Source organism: Macrobrachium nipponense, chromosome 11 (assembly GCF_015104395.2).
Source record: "Macrobrachium nipponense isolate FS-2020 chromosome 11, ASM1510439v2, whole genome shotgun sequence".
NCBI lineage: Eukaryota > Metazoa > Arthropoda > Malacostraca > Decapoda > Palaemonidae > Macrobrachium > Macrobrachium nipponense.
In genome coordinates this window covers 29,427,976-29,440,475 of record NC_061087.1, presented here as the reverse complement: position 1 = coordinate 29,440,475, position 12,500 = coordinate 29,427,976, and the positions used below count along the sequence as shown (strand labels likewise).

Here is a 12,500-nt window from a genome sequence, read left to right as displayed (position 1 = left end):
GAGGGAATCAGTTTGAATCTAGATCACTTACTGACAAGTGGGTCGGATTTTTTTTTTTTTATTTATTCTTTACTAAGTTTGTTTGCTTGAGAGAGAGAGGACGAGAGAGAGAGAGAGAGAGAGAGAGAGAGAGAGAGAGAGAGAGAGAGACTGAATCTCACAAAAATTCATCTTCATGTAATCATATTTACATAAAAAATTAGTGCTTTTCGGCAACTTGTGTGTGAGAGAGAGAGAGAGAGAGAGAGAGAGAGAAAGAGAGAGAGAGAAATTTGTTATATAAATTCTCCCCATAACATATCCCTTTTCAAACCAACCACGACGGAAGTATATAGCATATATATATATATATATATATATATATATATATATATATATATATATATGTATATAAACATATATATATATATATATATATATATATATATATATATATATATATATATATATAATTCTTTAATCCCTAATCAAAGGGATGTTACCCTCTCCTCTCCCTGCTTTTCCCTTCCACGCAGCTTAATCCCAAGATAAATAAAAAATAAAAAATAAATGAATAAATAAAACTTTTTTAAAGAATTGAAACCCAAAATGGGAACATTACTCTATAAAGAAGATACCATATACCACACTGGACAGGGAAATGGAAAGATGAGGAGGAGGAGGAGGAGGAGAGGACGATGACCTGAAGAGGAGTGGGGGGGGGGTGAGTGCGGGGGGGGGGGTGTTGGAGGGGGGGGGGGGTGTTGGAGGGGGGTGTGGAGAGGGGGGGGGGGGGGTGTTTGGAGGGGGGGGGGGGGAGTTTGATGGCATGATTAGAGACCTAAATATTGATGAAGGCAGAGGCCCGTGTGTATGTATGCGTGTGGGAAGGCCGGGCATAATCGATGAACTAGGTGGATACAACACTCTTCGCGTTTGTAAAGAGGCGAAAAGTGAGTGATTTCGAGGTTAAAAACGCAAACATTAACGGAGGCGTGTTCCGACCTCCAGCTTACTCGGGGTCGCGTGCTGAAGTCTACGGTCAAGTAGAGCGTTGTTTCACCAACGAAAATTAAAATCGATACGCTGCATTTTATTAGAATTTATTTTTTCTGTACTGTTTAACATGCACGTTATTTATTTCTTACATTTTCACTTTAATAAATAAATATTAAATATCCTATCCTCAAATTCCTGTATCTGTAACTCAACGCGAAACACCTTTTTCAGACCTTTTTCAGACCTTTATCAGACCTTTTTTAGCTTTTTCCATAGACCTTTCCTACCCTATCCCCCCCCAAACAACAACAACGAAGTAGTCTGTAGGCTTACTCCCAGAGTAAGCGAAAACGCTAGAGGACGAACGAGAGGAACACGAAAACCGATGGGGGGGGGGGGGGATAATTTGAATAATCAGACGAGAATTGAAACAGATAGCTGGAAAGAGAGGGAATGAATAATCAAGAGAGCTATGAATAGTATCAGAAAAGAATTGAGATAAAGTTGGAAAGAGAAGAAAATGAATAATCAGAGAAAGACAGACAAAAAGACATCATTTTAATTATACTATTGTGCATTGACAAGTCCACAAACTATTACATGACCCTTACATTCACCAAACACAAAAGAAAACCAGGTTTTAAAACTCGTAGGATCTCCTCCTGCACAAGTTACAAAGATATTTAGGACAACCGACGAAAACCCTACCTGACAGGAACCACTGTCACCAATAACAAGTTCTCGTTACCAAGCGACGAACGTCACCAAAAAAAAAGAAAGAAAAAAAAAACCACACTCGTATCAGTAGCAAAAACAGTATTAAATCTTTCTCTCCGTCAATTTTCGCGCTGGACGGAATCGTAAATCTTCGTCCTGACTCAGATTGTTTCGTTACTGAACGAAATGGTTTACGAAAATGCAAAGATCTTGACTTTCTGATACAGTAGACCACTTCTCTTCGAATCAGAATGGATCAAGTCGCGAATTTTATTATCGACCATAATTCCTGGGATTTTCTAGAAACACGTTCAGTGGTTCCATTCCAACTGTTAAGTATCAGCCATTTTTTTTCCAATTTATTTTTCTCACCTTCGAGCAATGAATAAGTAAAATTAGCTGATAATTAATTTCCCAACCTTCGAGCAAAGAATAAATGAAATTTGCACAAAATTATTTTTTAAAAACTAGAATTTAATAATTGCTACACAAACTTGGACACTTTTATTGTTCAATAACCTTCGAACCCTTCTTACAATATTTTGCATTAATGATTCAACAATATTCGGCCCCTTTACTATCAAAATGTTCATAAATCACACGTGTGTGACCTTACCTAACCCCTGGCCCTTGAACTTTACCAATAGTTATCTTTAAATGCCCTTAATGATCGGCCCTTAACACTGGGTGAGGTTCATTACTAATTCCCATTTGACCCTTAAAGGGTCTCCTTTATCGTCACCCTTTGACCTTTATACCTTGAACTTTTCTTTAATTTTTTTAAACACTCGCTTGACCCTTACATACCTTTAATGACTCACCTCTGACCCTTAGGTCTTGAGTTACTTAAGGGATTATCTTCAACTCCTTGGCCTTTGAACTTTGGTTAAGTTGTCATTTACAATTAATTCCTTCATAAAGGTCTAGATGGTACGAAATAATTATCAGGCCATAGAATTAAAATGCCATCTTTATTATATAAAATATGAATGTTCGCTAATAATCTTTACCTAAAATATAATCAATTCTTACTGTGAATATTTATTATATGGAATGGAATGAATTTATGCTATACATTTTTATTATCCGAAATATAATGCATTATCATACATTTCTATTATACAAAACGTAACAGCGATCTACCTACACGTAACGTAATCGCAGAAACATGACTAACAATTCTCGTTACATTCTTATAAGAAACACAAACGAATGATTAACAAATTCTCAACCATTCTCCCAAGAATGTTCTCCTTCGTTCGCTCGCATCCCTCATACATTACGAACGAAATACATTTACGAACGAAACGTCACGAATGAAGTATGACGAAAAACACAAAAGGGGAAGGAATAACTAGACACAGAAACTCCTTTCATTCTTTCACTAGGGGGGAGGGGACCGGGGAAGGAAGAAAGAAAGGTCTTTATATGAATATTTACAGACTCAAGAGAGAAACGAAAAAGAGGAGAGAGAGAGAGAGAGAGAGAGAGAGAGAGAGAGAGAGAGAGGGACGGGGAGGGAGAGAGGAAGAAAGAGAGAGAAAAAGAGACACAGGGAACGCTCCCACTGGACAGAAGGCTAGACTAGTGGGCGGAAGCACAACCCATGATTAAGCGAAGAATATGATTGAGAAAAGACACTGAAGAATAAGAGGGAGGGCAGACTAAGAATAGACGTCTCATCCCCGGAATATAAAAAATAAAATAAAAAAAGAACCAATGAAAAGAAGGAGAATTACGACTCATTCATAGACGCGAATGGCTGCCCGAAGAGACATACGAAAAGCGAAACTTCAACTCAAGAGGCTTGTTCGGATACGAGGACCGAGAACCGCCTCCCCTCTCCCCCCCAAACCCTCCCCAAACCCGTCTTTCACCCGTGGGCGTGGGCGGGTGCGGGCGCGGGCTCCTACCTGACTGAAGGATTAAAAATAGGGCCTCAAGATTTTTTTTCTTCAAGTTTTAAAATCTCGTGTTTCCTCTCGCCGTCATTTTCCAACAACGTCCAGGATGAAGTATATCAACTTTTCCTTTTAATTGAGTTCCACTTTTTTTATTGGCGGGGTTTAAAGTTAGCAAGAGGCTTCAGATAAAAACAGAAAAACACAAAATAACAGAAATCCATTCGTAATGGGACTCACTGCACGGAGCCCAGGCAGACGTCATAACTACCAGCCACTGGACATAAGAGAGAGAGAGAGAGAGAGAGAGAGAGAGAGAGAGACGTGAGCAAGGAACGACAAAGGAAACCCAGGCATGGGAAAAGAGAGACAGATAGAGGGGAGAAAGAGAGAGAGAAAAAAGAATAAATTCAGACATCGACATGAAAGCTACAACAAAAAACAAAAAACAGTAATAATCAAGGCAGTTGGACAAGAATATTCATGATTATAAATAGCAAGTATTTTATCGTAGCAAACAGATTATATATATATATATATATATATATATATATATATATATATATATATATGATATATATATATGATATATATATATATATATATATATATATCATATATATATATATATATATATATATATATATATATTATATATATATATATATAACCCCTCCACTTTACCCCGTTTTGAAAATGAAACAACATACATACAAGTCTCTAAACCTATACATCCAAGTATATATGTATACTTACGAAGCAACATACTACAAACTGCGAGTGAGCCGACGCACGCACGGACGAACATTAGTATGCGTATTCATACACCTGCCATATATACCTCTTTCTGTATACTTACTGCACCACCTTCACTTTCACCGAGTCAAATGAATAATAAATCTACCGAGAGAGAGAATGAATGAAAAATACGAATTAAAAAAAATGTATAAAAATTATTCTCCGAAGATCGTCTCGAAGTGATCTTCGTCCCAGAATGAGCGACAATCTAGAAATGAATAATTGTTGGTGAATTTATAAATTTATGAATAAATTCGTTAGACGGTCACTTCGTTTTTTGGCGGAACTAGGAAGCACATACGGTTCATCATTGGTGGGTTAAAATGCCAAAAAAAGGGGGAGCGGGCGGGTTTGAAAAAATAAAAAAATAGACATGAGCGGCAACAGACAAAACCTTAAGTATGAATGGAGACAGAAAAACAAATTATTTCATTTAATTTTTTTTTCTTTCTCATTTTTTCGGCGAGCGAAAAAAATGGGAAACCTACTAGACAACTAGACCTGCTTTTTAAAAGCTTGTAAATAAAAAGTGATTCGTTTTACGGAACGTGTGTTGTTGTTGTTTTTTTAAAAGCCTGTCTGGGATGATTTAAAGGAGGAAATAAATTGGGGTGTGTAGGGGGGAAGGGGTGGGAAGAAAGAAGGGAAGGTCCCAAAACGACTTTATAGGGTTTTGGTCTATTCGCCACTCACAGACACTGCCCGAAACACGACGTCTAACACCTGCGATAGCCGGCACTGAACTGGCGACCCTGTCCTTCTCTCACTCCTTGCTCTCTTTTCTCTCTCTCTCTCTCTCTCGCTCTCGCTCTCTCCCCCCAAACCCTGTCCCTGTCCTTCCCCCTTTCCCCTCTCTCTCTCTCTCTCTCTCTCTCTCTCTCTCTCTCTCTCTCTCTCATGACGCTGCTATCATTCGTCGTACTGACACTCTCTCTCTCTCTCTCTCTCTCTCTCTCTACTGTCCTTTTCTTTACCACAACCGTTTCTGTCCATGGTACGTCTCAACCACCTTTTCCCCATTCTCCCCACCGACACGCACCCTAGCCCCTCCCCAGCACTCTCTCTCTCTCTCTCTCTCTCTCTCTCTCTCTCTCTCTCTCTCAGCAACCCCTCTGTCTTATCCAGGACTCATCCGTCTAATCTCTCTCTCTCTCTCTCTGTCTTATCCAGGACTCATCAGTCTAACCAATCTCTCTCTCTCTCTCTCTGCCAACCCTTCTATCGTATCCAGGACTCATCTGTCTAACATCTCTCTCTCTCTCTCTCTCAGCAACCCCTCTGTCTTATCCAGGACTCATCCGTCTAACCTCTCTCTCTCTCTCTCTCTCTCTTCTATCTTATCCAGGACTCATCTCTCTCTCTCTCTCTCTCTCTCTCTCTCTCTCTGCCAACCCTTCTATCTTATCCAGGACTCATCTGTCTAGACTCTCTCCCTCTCTCTCATCCAGGATTCATTAGTCTAACCAACCTCTCTCTCTCTCTCTCTCTCATAGCAGATAGGATATAAGACTGGCTAACTTATAGAAAACAGAGAGACGTAATAAATAGTGAAGAATCAGAATGGGCAGATGTGACAAGCGGAGTTCCTCAGAGTTTTGTCCTTGGCCCTCTCTTGTTTTTCATTTACATTAATGACATTGATGAAGGCTTAACTAACAGGATAGCCAAATTTGCAGATGACACCAAACTAGGTATAAATTCAGCATACCCAGATGCAGTGGAAAGTTTAAGAAATGACCTAATGAGAATAGGAGAGTGGTCAAATAAATGGCAAATGCCTTTTAACGTGGATAAGTGTAAAGTGTTACAAACAGGAACAAACAACCCTCATGTCAGCTACATGCTGCTTAGGAATGGCATAAATAGTGTAGAATAAGAAGATGACCTTGGAGTTATTATTACCAAGGACTTAAAATCCACAAAACAGTGCATAAAAGAAGGCACAGAAACTAGTGGGATACATAAAGAGTCTGTTCAAAAACAGAAACAAGGAAACGGTGCTGCAGCTCTACACATCAATAGTTAGGCCACATCTTGAATTTGCAGTACAATTTTGGTCACCAACACTAAGAGAGGACAATAATAGATTAGAAGGGGTACAAGCAAGAGCCACAAAGTTAACTCCATCCATCAGGCAAATAGGTTTTACCAAAGACGACTAGAGAGCCTGAACATGTATGGCTTAGAAACACGACGACTGCGAGGACAACGAATAGAAACATTCAAAATACAGAAAGGCACAACAAAAGTAGACAGTAACCTCTTCACAGTGAACGAAACCAGACAAGAAATAATGGATGGAAACTAGAACTAAAGAGATACAACACATCTCATTATGGGAACTTCTTTACATACAAGATATATGACACATGGAATAAACTGCCACCAGAAGTTGTAAACAGAAACAGTGAGGAAGAGTTTAAAAGAAAGTTAGACAAAATCATTAGGAGGACACTGTGAATGGACAGTAAACTCTGCTCTTAGAGAAGAGCGAGCACATGATGTCTCCTCTAAGGATGGACTAAAAAGTGTTTGAGACATCCTAACCCTTGTGACTCTCTTATCCAGTACTCATCCAATTAGCCAACCTCTCTCTCTCTCTCTCTCATCCAGGACTTATCCATCTAACAACTTACCTCTCTCTTTCCCTCTCTCATCGAAAAATGGACTACCCACTGACTCACCCATCTCAGACCTCTAAGAGTGTAACACCAAATTATCCTTCCCACAGAGAGAGAGAGAGAGAGAGAGAGAGAGAGAGAGAGAGAGAGAGAGAGAGAGAGGAACTAACAGCCTTGGACACACAGCTTTAAGGAGAGAAAAAAATACGTAAAAAGAAAACCTTATGCATTTTGATATTTTCGTTTGCCAGAATGAACTTACATCTGGAAAGTTACCAAGAGAATCGGCAACCCCATCTATTGAGTTATGCATAAATACACAGGAATTCATTTCGTTTCTCACTGGACAGTGGTTCAGAATTCCACTGGCACCATTCTACTATTTCACTATTTCACTTTTTTCACTATTTCACTATTCTACTAATAGACTATTCCACATTTCACTTTTTTTCACTATTCCACTATTTCACTATTCCACTATCTCAATAATTCACTATTTCACTATTCCACTATTTCAATAATTCACTATTCCAATATTCAACTATTTCAATAATTCACTATTCCACTATTCCACCAATTTCCTATTCCAATATTTCACTATTCCATCATTCCACTCTTCCAATATTTCACTATTCCAGTATTTCGCTGTTTCACTATTCCACTAATTCTCTATTCCACTATTTCTCTGTTTTGCCATTCCACTATTTTAATACCCCACTATTCCACATTTCACTTTTTTCACCATTACACTAATTCCCTATTCCATTTTTTCAGTACTCCACTATTTCAGTAATTCACTATTCCACTACTCTACTATTCCACTACTTCACTATTCCACTATTTCAATAATTCACTATTCCACTATTTCACTATTTCAGTAATTCACTATTCCACTACTCTACTATTCCACTATTTCACTATTCCACTATTTCAATAATTCACTATTCCACTACTCTACTATTCCACTACTTCACTATTCCACTATTTCAATAATTCACTATTCCACTATTTCACTATTTCAATAATTCACTATTCCACTACTCTACTATTCCACTATTTCACTATTTCAATAATTCACTATTCCACTACTCTACTATTCACTATTTCAATAATTCACTATTCCACTACTCTACTAATTCACTATTTCACTATTTCACTATTCCACTATCATAACTACACTACTATACACTATTCACATAATAATTCACTATTCCACTACTCCACCGACACGGAATCTACTGAAGGCAGGTGAGAACATTCCCTTGAATTTCTCAAGCACCTTCTGAGTTCGTTTCTCGAGTCGCCTGGAATATATTATTATTATTTTTCCATTAAACAATAAAAAAAATTCGTTTTCAATCTGTCTTGAGAAAATACCCAACAGAATGGGACGGTTTCATCGAGCGTGACTGCTCACGGTCTGCGCGTACAACTTGGTAACTCCAGCAGGATCGATGCTTCTAATCGTCACTCTGACAAATCTACGACACAGTACAAAAACAAAGAATGATTATATAGCAGCTATATACAGGCTTACATGAGACCCACCCACGTGAGACCTGGGTCAACAAGGCAATGGCTGCTCCTCACTTCGTAGGTAGACCTATACATGGCCTCCCCACCCCCCAATCCCTAATTCACACAGAGAAGCAAGAACGTGTGTCACTGACAATCTGTCAAGGACTGTTGATGTCGGATACACATATGTATGCTTTATGAACAGAATGTACCTATATGAGCTACCTTTTAATATATTGTTTATTACATGTTTATATAACTACAGCAGTTTTATCTATATCCTCAGCAATTTCTATGACAATGAATAACGTGGTTTACTCTTATAATGAACTACGTGATTTATTCTTATAACAAATTAAGTGATTTATTCTTATAATAAATTACGTGATTTACTCTCATAATAAACTACGTGATCTATTCTTATAATAAATTACGTGATTTATTATCATAATAAATTACGTGATTTATTCTTATAATAATGAACACATGAACATTTGCTGGACGACACAACTGACCTTACATAATAGAAGGTAATTTGATTTTCATTCCTATTCAGAATTTTCCTATAAATCTATAAACTAAATTCAGTATCAGAAATGTCATTTATTCAAGGATAAAATGCTTGAAAGTAATTCTCTTACAGCCTTACTTTTGTCAAGCAATTCTCTTTTAACTTTATACTTCACTACTTATAGCCTTACGTTATTCAGGAAGCAGGCCTATCGCTGCGTTAGTGGTTAGGTCACTTAGGTCAACATCCCAAAAACAGACAATCGTTCAGAAGTAATAATCAAAATTTAAAAACTTAAAGACTATAAAAAAAATTAGGGAGATGGCATACCATCAACAATTCTGCTTGCTTTTCTATTCCGACAGTTTGTCATTTCGATAACCCATTCATGAGGGAGGGGGTTCATGTTGCCTAAATTTGGGACGAGGGGGCCCAGGTGGGAGTCAAGTAGAACGGGGTGCGGGATATAGAATTTAAGTAAGGTGGAAGAAATAGAACACGGGGCTAATTCCTCTATAACGTTTTCTTTTCACTTTCAGGATAACTACGCCTACATCACGAGCATACGACGCTTCCCTAGCCCAGACTCGAAGCAGATAATGCCAAAAAATAAACGAAGGAACGAGATCCCTCCCCACCCCCGCCACCGCACCTCCGTCGAGTCATGTCGGGCTGTTATGAGCTTCGCGCCATCACCATAATCATATTTCTGTCGTGACTTCTTCGGCTGCGTTTATCACCGTTTGTGTTTCCACCCTTCGCTTATTTACATTCTCGCTAATGGTTCCCTTGGCATCAAAGTGCTGTGGCCGGCTTTCTCTCTCTCTCTCTCTCTCTCTCTCTCTCTCTCTCTCTCTCTCTCTCTCTCTCTCAACAGCCTTCTTTATATTTTCCTCGAAATCGTTCAAGTATTAATACGCTTCTTGTTTCTGTTCACGATGAGTTTCTCTCTTCATTTTCTTTTTAATTTTTTACCTCTATTAGCGGGAATTCTATTTTATACTTAATCTAACAAAGTCTGCTACATTATTTAATGTTAAACCAATCGCTTCTTTGAGCTGGGACAGTGAAACTCTCAGCATTTGCAGCTATAATATATGAAACGTTCGGAAAAGCTATATAATTTTTTCCCTTTTTATTTTTCTCAATATTCATTGAGATCTAGCATGAATTTTTGTCTATAAAGAAAATTATCACAGTTTCCAGCCTCTTAGAATATGTCATCAACATGTCAGCAACATGTTGTGTACATTTCACCAACAAGTTGGAAACAAGTCAGCTTTTTGCAGACATATTTCACAAACAAGTCAGCTATTGCATACATATCGCAAACAAGTTGGAAACAAGTCAGCTTGTTGCATCCATATCACAAACAAGTTGGAAACAAACCAGATTATTGCATACAAATCACAAACAAGTTGAAAACAAGTCAGCTCATTGCATACATATCACAAACAAGTTGAAAACAAGTCAGCTTATTGCATACATATCACAAACAAGTTGGAAACAAGTCAGCGACCGCAAGTGGAGATTGAACCTTCAGTTGATGCTTGGTAATATGAGGAAGTGGTTAGAACTACCAATAAGTTGACTTGTATACACAACATGTTGGTGATGTGTGTTAATGACGTGTGTGCATTAAGTTGTTGACTTGTATGCAACATGTGTACAATAAGTTGTTGACTTGTATACAACATGTCTGTGACTTGTGTGATGAGACGCCGACATGTTGATGACAAAATTTACTGCAGTGTGGATGCACCCTAGGCAAAAATACAGCTCAGCCACCTACAAACACAGGTTGTAGTGTCAGCCTTCAATAACAGACTTTCCTCTTGAACAGACTACGCGTCTCATAAGGTCAGAAAAGGAAAGAAAAGTTTAAAGGTGGCTTTAAATGGAACGTACACGATTCCCGTCCGACAGCTTTGAGACACTCAACAGACACGACACTGTCTTACGAATCTGTTTTGATACACTCAGTTAAAACGAAATTGTCCGAGTCATTTCTGGGGCACTCAACAGACACGAAACTGTCTGTGAGTCAGTTCTGGAGCAATCAACAAACACGAACTTGTTTAAGAGTCAGCTCTGGAGCAATCAACAGACATGGAACTGTTTGAGTCAAATCTGACACTTTCTGTCCGCCCCCAATCTTAAAAACTACTGAGGCTAGAGAGCTGCAAATTTGTATGTTAATCATCCACCCTCTAATCATGAAACATACCAAATTGCAGCCCTTTAGCCTCGGTAGTTTTGATCTTAATTAAGGTTAAATTTACCCGTGATCGTGCGTCTGGCACCTACACAGGTCACCAACGATCTGCACACTTGCTAACCGGGTTTCTTTCTCGATTTTGTTACTAATTCATCGCTTCTGTGTCCATCTATCCAATTCTATTTTCTTACTCCATCAATGGAGACTTACTCACGTCTCTCACGCAGTCCCGATTACGCCATTAATTTATTTCAAGTCACCTCACTTCCAAGAGCAATTATCCTGATTATTCTCGCGAATGAAGGTTGGAGCGTGGGTTTTTTTTTTTTTTTTTTACGTTTTGGTTGGTTTTAAAACGTTCCTCTTGGCGCAAGCTTATTTATTTTTAACATTTAGGTTAGTGCAAGCTTAATTTCTTAAAAACGTTTTGGTTGGTAAAAGCTTAGTTTTTTATCACGTTTTTGGTTGGTAAAAGCTTGGTTTTTTTAATCAAAGTTTTGGTTGGTGCAAGCTTAGTTTTTCAAATGATTTGGTTGGTAAAAGCTTAGTTCATTTAAACCATTTTGGTTGGTGTAAGCTTAGTTTTTTTATATATAAAAGTTTTGGTTGGTCCAAGTTTAGTTTATTTAAAATGTTTTGGTCGGTACGTCAACAGTACTCTGAAACCTCTCCCTCTCTCTCTCTCTCCCCAGGAACGTTTTATAAACAACAGCCAACAACAAGGGTCTCCGGACACGTCTGTCTTTGTTGCAAATGCTTGCTTTTACTGAGCCTTGTTCTACATGATTGCATCTGGGTCTTCTTCACAGGTCAAGCAGATTTGTGGAATGGAGTTAAAAGAACTGATTCATATATATATAATATATATATATATATATATATATATATATATATATATATATATATATATATACACACACACATTTACGCGTTCTTCTGTATACATAAGTATGTGATTGTAAACACTACATTTTTGCACGTGACATTTCTCGATGGTGAGAGAGAGAGAGAGAGAGAGAGAGAGAGAGAGAGAGAGAGAGATAGATGACGTATTCAAAAACGTACATTATAAAAAGATAATGTTCTAACCCTTTACTGCAATTTGGGCATGCAAAACCCCTCTACAGCAATCCTCTATCGCAATTAGAGGTAGAAAAATCCCGTTAATGTAATACGAGCATGCAAACCACCTCTACTACAATGTGACAATGCAAACATCCCCTATTGCAACCATTTAT

The 12,500-nt window shown here is 38.1% G+C and overlaps 1 protein-coding gene across 1 annotated transcript in view; it reads right to left on the bottom strand.

Moving 5' to 3' along the window:
- LOC135202104 (uncharacterized) overlaps positions 1–5,139 on the bottom strand; it is a 438,359-nt gene extending 433,220 nt beyond the window's left edge. The window contains exons 1-2 of the mRNA XM_064231603.1: positions 5,088–5,139; positions 4,353–4,496 (exon numbers count right to left, since the gene is read on the bottom strand). The gene's annotated coding sequence lies outside the window, so the exon portion shown is untranslated. The remainder of the gene's footprint in view (positions 1–4,352; positions 4,497–5,087) is intronic.
- Positions 5,140–12,500: the final 7,361 nt, after the last annotated feature.